This window comes from Bombyx mandarina, chromosome A1, assembly GCF_030267445.1.
Source record: "Bombyx mandarina strain Sakado chromosome A1, ASM3026744v2".
In the NCBI taxonomy this organism is placed as follows: domain Eukaryota; kingdom Metazoa; phylum Arthropoda; class Insecta; order Lepidoptera; family Bombycidae; genus Bombyx; species Bombyx mandarina.
Genome location: NC_143234.1, coordinates 11,432,029 through 11,441,269, shown reverse-complemented (window position 1 = coordinate 11,441,269; position 9,241 = coordinate 11,432,029). Strand labels below are relative to the sequence as shown.

The 9,241-nt window shown below is 43.4% G+C and overlaps 1 non-coding gene across 1 annotated transcript; it reads left to right on the top strand.

Annotated features, from left to right (window-relative positions):
• The first annotated feature begins 5,373 nt into the window (after positions 1–5,373).
• Positions 5,374–5,445, top strand: TRNAE-UUC (transfer RNA glutamic acid (anticodon UUC)). Its single transcript has one exon. It is a non-coding gene; the product is annotated as a tRNA-Glu (tRNA).
• The last annotated feature ends 3,796 nt before the right edge of the window (positions 5,446–9,241 follow it).

The following is a 9,241-nucleotide window of genomic DNA, read 5'->3' as shown; positions in this document are numbered from 1 at the left end:
CTCACACAACACACAAGCGGTAGCGTTTTAGAACTGCAATCGATAACCAAAACTTTTCTCTGAGGAAATTTCGCATAACTGACGCATATATATAAAAAAAAAACAATTACATATTTTTAGATCACGCACTTTTTGTTACCGATTTGAAATTTAATGGGTATTCATCTTAATAAGTAAGATTGTAGATCTTAGATTTCAGGGGCTGACCAAGCAATTGCCTAACACTGTGAGCCTGCACGGGTGGGTTCCACCAGCCTGAATATTTCTGCTGTGAACCAGTAATGCGTTTCAGCTTGAAGGTTGGAGTAACCGTTGCATTGTAAAAACGGAGACTTAGAACTCAAGTCCCAATGTGGGTGGTGGCATTTACGTTTTTGATGTCTATGGGCTTAAGTGACCACTTAGCACAAAGTGGGTTAGGAGCTCGTACACTCACCTTAGCAATAGAAAAAAGAAAGTTTACCCCAAGGATTCGCTGCCGACGGAAGAGTCGAGGCTAGTTGAGATACCGAGTTGCTAAGCGGTCGCTCGTCAACTGTCTTCAACTTGTTTGTCCAGTGCGAAGCGCTAGAGTGCTGGTAGCGCTCCGCACAGCCTCTATCCCCTCCACTCGCCCCATGTCCTCACTGGGGAGAGGCCGCATTACAGAAGCAGTGACTAACGCACATAAGGCCTCCTCTGGCTCACGTCTTCGGTCTACAATTTGTCATCGAAAATTCCTAAAACCTGAAACCATGTCTCATGCTGATTGACAGTATTCACGTCCTGTTGACGGTAGCTATTTACGCTTGGAATTTAAGTTCGGCAGCAATCAGAGTATTGAAAATGAAAACGCTATCTGCTATCACTGTATCACTGTCCAAGCTAAATAGAGTATCAGTGATTTCAGTATTCAAAGCTGAGCGGCGTGGATCCGTGAGAGCACTCACTCGAGGAGCTTAGCGCCTGTCGCAGCTTTAAGCTCATCGAGTCGGATTCTTGACAAAGGTCATTTGTAAGCGTTTCCTATTAAAGAAAAATAGGCAGTAAAAGAAGCATAGGGACTTCAATGACAGGGAGTGATCCCTAGCATGCGTTGGGAAGACGGGATTTTCGCATTGGGGTCTGTTTAGTTACAATTCAAATCGCACATACTACCCCAAAGCTAAAACACGTGGCGTGACGAGCAAGCGATTCAACCTTCCAGACATAAAAGCATCTAAATATTTTTTTCTCGTGCTTATTTTTTTTTATTGCTTAGATGGGTAGACGAACTCACAGCCCACCTGGTGTTAAGTGGTTACTGGAGCCCATGGACATCTACAACGTAAATGCGCCACCCACCTTGAGATATAAGTTCTAAGATCTCAGTATAGTTACAACGGCTGCCCCACCCTTCAAACCGAAACGCATTACTGCTTCACGGCAGAAATAGGCAGGGCGGTGGTACCTACCCGCGCGGACTCACAAGAGGTCCTACCACCAGTAGTTATGCTATTATGATTAAATGCGCTTAAATTCTGTTCACGAATGTAATTCAATAATATTGATTTATAACTGAAGGATTTCAATAGTTATCAAAACAAGAAAATTCTAGCGAATTTAAACGATTTAATGTATACCTTTGAAGTAATGAAAACATGAAAAAAACCCTCGGCAAATGTGCCAGTTCTATCGTAGGCAGATTGTTTTTATGTTATAGCTAAATGTTGATTCTTACTTTTCGAACAAGGATCACTCCGCTTAATAAATTCAGAGCCTAAACAAACTTCCTATAGAGGTCCTAAAACAATTTTCGGTCCCTTAGATTTGTATTTCTTAAGGCTGGGTTTTATACTGTTTCTCGGGTACGGCCCAATGGGCATGTGAGCTTGGTTGCGTGAATCCACGTCTTGCCGTTTTATTTTAAATGGCTTGTGTGCGGTAACAATTAATTAGTAAAATTGTGTGATCGCGCATTAAATCATCCAGCGTTTTTCCAAAAGAAGGCGGACTCGGAAGAAGCCGGAAGTGGCCAGAGCCGCCTTATTTCACCACTCGACCATTCTCGACGAAGGAAATGGTCGCGCACCACAATCCGAAAAGCGATAATGTAGCTCGCTTTCAAAAATTCGTGATAACATATCGGGTTAATCACTTTATTCTATGCGATAGTATATGCGGTACCAATTTTTTTTCACATCTTCATATTTTGGCGGTTTTTTTTTTAAAGAGAGTTTATGACCTGGTAACTAAGACCTTTAGGTCAAGTCTTATTTTAATTTTGATATGAGATGATATGGGATGAAATATAATCTCAGTGATGGTTAAAATGGTGATTATTTACTGAGACTTTTTCAGTGGGCTTTTTGGAGGATCCCGAGAAGCTACGTCGAGAAGCTTTGTTTCATTTTCTTGCGCACTTTCACAGATATTAAACAGTTAATAAACCACCGTTATTACACATTTAAACCTGAAGAAACACTAAATAGACAAAATAAAACAAAGCACACAACTTCACTCCTCGCGTTCCCGCCAAAAAGTCCTCTTTTGGCGGGAATCATATTAATGTCACAGATTATAATAACATTATTATGCATTATTAATTTAGGTTGTTAATCTTTTGCATGATGGTGATTGATGGTACAAGACAGCGCGGGAGGCCACCAATGCGGTGGACCGACCAAATTAAAACTGCAGTGGGAGGTCCCCTAAATGAGTGCAGTAGAATGGCCTCGAGCAGGGAGAGATGGCGCGACATCGTGAGACGCATCAAGTCTGCCCCTTCCAATAACTACATGACGATCACGACCACTCTGTCAAGAGTGACACGATTGAGAAGAAGAAGAAGATTGCTAGATGGCATTGACCAGATATGTTGGGCGAATGTTTATCGAAGTTCATTCATGCTTAATTTTCTATGGCCAGTCTGATTTCATGGGTTCACTGATGATTATCCCACGGTAGAAATTGGCATGATGCTACCCACGTGGATTCACATTAAGATATTTTCTCGAATGACATAATTTCGTACGGGTCGTTTGAGATACTTTACAGTCTAAATCTACCCTTAAATGCGTACGTAGTTCGACACAAAATATCCCTTATAAAAGGGGTGTTTTTTTCTTGTCACATTCAAAGGGTTCTAGAATTTTCGAAGCTCGTAAGCACTATCGAATGAAACGTTTTGTGATCCGATGCATGGAATATATATTTTTTTTTTGCTTAGATGGATGGACGAGCTCACAGCCCACCTGGTGTTAAGTGGTTACTGGAGCCCATAGACATCCACAACGTAAATGCGCCACCCACCTTGAGATATAAGTTCTAAGGTCTCACGTATAGTTACAACGGCTGCCCCACCCTTCAAACCGAAACGCATTACTGCTTCACGGCAGAAATAGGCAGGGTGGTGGTACCTTCCCGCGCGGACTCACAAGAGGTCCTACCACCAGTAATATTGACGCTATTTTATTAAGGGCGGTGTTTATTGTGCTAACTAAAACACGAGTATGATTTAGCTCGAACAAGCTGTGGGTTGAAATAATATTTCGGTGAGCACACACATATCGTACCTTTAAGGCTTCGTCAAACAGAACGCGTACTTAGCGCTGCGTTTTAACGTCGCGCTCTTTTCATGTCACACAAATTGACTAGATGAGAACAACGCTCCTTGACGGAACTTAACGCCAAATTATAGTGCCTTTCTATAACAGTCTGAAAATTTAAAAATATTAAGATGTCGAGTGATTCACATGTGGCATTTTGGGAGTCTTAACGACAAAGGGAAGATCTTCCACCGAGCGGGTGATATTGCTCGGTAGACCGACGGTCCGAATGTTGTTGTTCGGAACTTGTATATATGCGCTTTATCTTGAAAATGTCGTAAGCGAGATTCAGGCATCTGTCAATTATCTTGCGTTGTATGATGGCTACCCGCCACAGCATTGTATAACCATAGGTATTTTCTAACTAATCCTATCAATTTTTCAGTATTTCCAGTATTTTAATACACACTCGGACGCTAAACTAAAATTTGTAAAAAATTACAACGCCTGACGTCAAAGCGTCCTAACGCCGCGACAGAGCGTTGCGTACTTATAGCGCTGGGTCTCTGTTTGACGGTATATTACCACAGTAGTACAGCACATCTCGGCGTCATAGCGCGCCGTCAGTTTAGCGCTCTGACGCGCGCCTATTACGCGTTCTGTTTGACGAAGCCTTTAGAATTGAAGTGACTAAATCCAAAATTCCGGTTTTTTGGTAAACGCCAAAAATGTAATTGATGAATTGCAATTTTGCAGTTTTGATTTTAATACTTTAAGCGTTTAAGCACATACCTTTAAGCTTAAAGTATGCGATTGATTTAAATGAGACGAAAAGTGTAAGAGTGTACCTACTTGATTTTTAATTTTATAAACCGACTAGCGACCCGCCCTCGCTTCGCTTCGGAAACATTAAAACACACACGAAAACAAAAAAAATAAATAAAAAAAAATTAAAAAAAAGTAGCCTATGTTCATCAGGGACAATGTCGGCTTCTAATGGAAAAATAATTTTTCAAATCGGTCCAGTAGTTTCGGAGCCTATTCGAAACAAACAAACAAACAAATCTTTCCTCTTTATAATATTAGTATAGATGGAATACACGTTTATAAGTTGCCGAAAGTATAAAACACATTTTCTTAAAATTTTTAGTTACGCTACTTTAATTCTAAAGTTGCGATATTTTTTGTATTAGACAGATAAAATCTGGAACTTTCTTGACTGTCTCTATCCTTTCTAAAGCCCCTTTTAAAGAAGGACAGGCAAATATTCCGGACATGCGCGAATGAACAACATGCGGTCGGACTAAAGTCGTGTCTTCAAAATGCAAAAGCCTATGCAAAAATATATAACAGTTTCTTACCGGGCTTCACTTTAATCCTACTTCTTACTGCGTGCCTTTAATGAAAGACAGTTCATCGTGCTGCCTATTCCTGTCATGAAGCAGCTACGCGTTTCGGTTTGAAGGGTGGGGTAGCCGTTGTAACTATACTGAGACCTTAGAACTTATATCTCAAGGTGAGTGGCGTATTTACGTTGTAGATGTCTATGGGCTCCAGTAACCACTTAACACCAGGTGGTCTGTGAGCTCGTCCACCCATCTAAGCAATAAAAAAAAAAAAAGAACTAACTCTGGGTACATTAAAAAATAATTACTGGTCCGCGTCGAATTTTATGTTAGCACTGGTCGGTACAATACATCTATCAGAAGCATTTTGATTGAAAGTGTGGAGCAGCCATTATCTAATACAATGAATACATTTGACTATTAATACGAGTATGGCATCACAACATTATGTAGGTCATAAAGAACTTTATTGTTTTTTGAAGTAATTTTATGTATTTTATTATTTCGACCGTCCTCACAAGTCCCGTATGGTCTAGTGGCTAGGATACCTGGCTTTCACCCAGGAGGCTCGGGTTCGATTCCCGGTACGGGAAGCCTTTTTGTCTCATATTTTTTTCTCTTTTACTTCTTAATAATGAAAAAAAAACAGCGCTGTGACTATAGCTAACAACTGTATGAAAAACTTAATTTGTTGACAATAATCGCGCGTCACCCACTGTAAGATATGTATAGCCTTGGGCGAATGCGATGAACTCGATAAACTTTGATGACAATCGGAAAATCGTTACGGCGGTGTATAAATACGAACAAATAGAGAGACAATTTTTGAAGTTATACTTCTTTAGGCGCGTTATGAAAAATGGATGAGAATGAAATTTTACGATGCGCGCGCACCGTGACACAAAATCAACAGAATGAAGTTTCCCACTAAATCGCTCATTACAATACGACCGACGTAACTTGGCAAGTCTGAATATAGCCGCAGGTTAACTTTCCAAACCGTACCGAGAATTACCGAATTTATACGATGTCAAGAAAAGGGATGTCCAATATGCGTGTTTGAGGATGTTGTTAATTGATTTTTTTTCAAATTGATTAAAGTTTAAATAAAAAAAAAAGAAATAAATTTAATAAAAATAAAGTATAACTTCTTACGCGCGTACATCAGTACACGCACCCTTTTTTTTTAATGCGAACATTTAGATATGCGTAGATGCATATTGTAACTTCGTGGCGAGATAATTCTGAAGCAAAACGATACGTGAATTATTATCTTTTGAAAAGCAATATCATTATCTACACTTTATATTTGCGACAAGTGTAATTGCGACTAGCAGAATCAGCACGCGCGTAAGCTACCACAGAATTTTCGGTTAACGACCCGTTTTGTTTATTGCTTAGATGATTGGACGAGCTCATCGCCAGCTTGGTGTTAAGTGGTTACCAGACATGCCGCCACCTACCTTAAGACAAGAGTTTTAAGGGCTCAGCTTTTCCAGTACAACAGCTGCCCCATCCTTCAAACCGAAACGCATTACGGCTTCACGGCAGAAATAGGCAGGGTGGTGGTACCTACCCGTGCGGGCTCACAAGACCTACAACCAGTAAAGTCAAATGCATTACATTAATTAATGAAGGTCCACGCGTAGTAATCGAAATCAATTTAACGAAATGTACGATCAGTTTTATTGTATTGTATCTGGATTCCATTTAAAATAAAATGCCTTTTAAATCAATTACAGGGTCGGACCCAGGATCAAGCAATATTATAATATTCTTTTTTTTTTCTTCTCAATCGTGTCATTCTTGACAGAGTGGTCGGGATCGTCATGTAGTGTTGGAGGGGGCAGACTTGATGCGTCTCACGATGTCGCGCCATCTCTCCCTGCTCGAGGCGATTCTACTGCACTCATTTAGGGGATCTCCCACTGCAATTTTCATTTGGTCGGTCCACCGCATTAGTGGCCTAATATTATTAATAATATTATTATATTGAATTTATTTTGTAATTGTCGTATATAATAAAGCCGTCGTGGTTTAAAAGATGAGCCGCCCTATGCATTCGTTTCGAGCGATGCAGTTGCACCGGTGTACAGCCCACTGAGTTTCTCGCCGGATCTTCTCAGTGGGTCGCGTTTCCGATCCGGTGGTAGATTCTGCGAAGCACGGCTCTTGCTACGGTTCGTATTAGCAACGTCGTCAGGTTTGAGTCCCGTGAGCTCACCTACTAGTTAAGGTTCCGCTGAAATAGCCTCTCAAGCTTACGTAGGAAAAAAAATCGTACCTAATTGATGTTCGCATCACAGGAAAGACATCGCGTAAAAAAACCCAACTAGTAAAAATTATAATATACTAGTGATCGCCCTTTGGTCGAGCCTCGACCATAATTCATTTAAGTTATAAGTTTGAACTTCTTTACGGTATTATTGTCAAGGACTATACTTCTGTTTTCACAGATTTCGCCAATACCTTTAGACAAATAATATTAAAGAACCAAATAATATGACCAAATAATATAAACCAAATAATATGAAACAGAAAATGTAGATTTCCTCGGTGTAAAAATTGACAACAAATTAGATTGGAAATCTCACACAGACGGACTGTGTAAACGTGTCAGCTCCTCGGCCTATGCACTCTTTAAATTATCCTCCATTTTAAACACAGACGCCTTACTAACTGCATATCGTGGTGTAGTAGTATGGGGGTTGGTGCTTCCCGCTTCCGTAGGTTTAACCCGCGATTCCCTACAAGTGACCCCTGGGTGGTGCTAAACGGGAGCCGAAAACATAACCGGTGGTAGGACCTAGTCCGACTGGCTGGCGACCACCCTCCAACTAGAGTCCGCCGCCAAATAGCCTAGCTGTGTTCCGGCGTGTGGGTTGGAGAGCCAGTTCTATCCCTCCCCTTTCCCCTTCCTTGTTGGGGGTGAGTCTTGGTGACACCTGGAACTTGCGGAGCAGACGTGCGTGCGAACTCACGGGGCGTGATTGTTTGACGGGGGTATAGGGAGACCCAGTGAAACGGTACCCGCTGCCGCCCGCCGGTCAGTAGGGGACCTGAACCCGGGTGTCTCTACTAAACTCCGCCCCGGGAAGCTGTCCCGCCAACCGGTGTAAAATCCTGTCGTGCGGTCGTCGTGCCGGAGTCGGAGACCGGAGTGGATCCCGGCGATCGCACGCAGAGTGGACTGGGGGCCCTTCCATGCCCTGCGTCGGTCTCTCACGCAATCCGTGGTCGAGCGCGTACTATGCTCCGCGCTTCATTCAGGTGTTGCCTCGATCTCACCTCCAACATCCTACCTCTCCTAATCCTACTCTCCGAAAATTTAACAACTATGAAGTCGACAAAAAAAAAGAAAAGGGTTTCACAGGCGGTTCCCCATTCCACATTTAATGTGGATTTCAGCAATGTCAGGGGCCTACATAGCAACCTTGACGCCGTACACCACCACCTTGAGACGGCGCAGCCTGCCCTGCTTTTTTTAACGGAGACGCAGATATCTGCTCCGGATGATACCTCATACCTTGAGTACCCCGGCTACGTATTGGAGCACAACTTCCTGCGTAAAGCCGGGGTGTGCGTATTCGTCCGGGCTGATGTCTGTTGTCGCCGTCTTCGGGGCCTCGAACAACGGGACCTGTCCCTCTTGTGGCTGCGCGTAGATCACGGGGGTCGTAGCCGAATCTACGCGTGCCTGTACAGGTCCCACAGCAGTGATGCAGGTTCAGCTCTGTTTGAGCATGTGCAAGAGGGGACTAACCGCGTGCTTGAGCAGTACCCATCTGCGGAGGTGGTGGTTCTTGGAGACTTTAACGCTCACCACCAAGAGTGGTTGGGGTCCAGAACCACTGACCTCCCGGGTCGGACTGCCTACGATTTCGCCTTGGCCTACGGCTTCTCCCAGCTGGTGACACAGCCCACCCGTGTCCCAGATATCGAGGGGCACGAGCCTTCTTTGTTGGACCTTCTGCTGACCACAGATCCGGCCGGATACAGTGTGGTGGTCGACGCTCCGCTTGGATCGTCTGATCACTGCCTTATTCGTGCTGCCGTACCACTCTCTCGTCCTGATCGTCGAACGACGACCGGGTATCGAAGAGTTTGGCGGTATATGTCAGCAGATTGGGATGGATTGCGTGAATTTTACGCATCCTACCCATGGGGGCGGTTCTGCTTTTCCTCTGCTGATCCTGACGTCTGTGCGGACCGTCTTAAAGACGTGGTGCTCCAGGGGATGGAATTGTTTATTCCCTCCTCTGAAGTGCCCGTTGGGGGTCGCAGCAGACCCTGGTATAACAATGCCAGCAGGGATGCTGCACACCTCAAGCGGTCCGCATACGTGGCATGGGATAATGCCAGGAGACGTCGGGATCCTAACATCTCAGG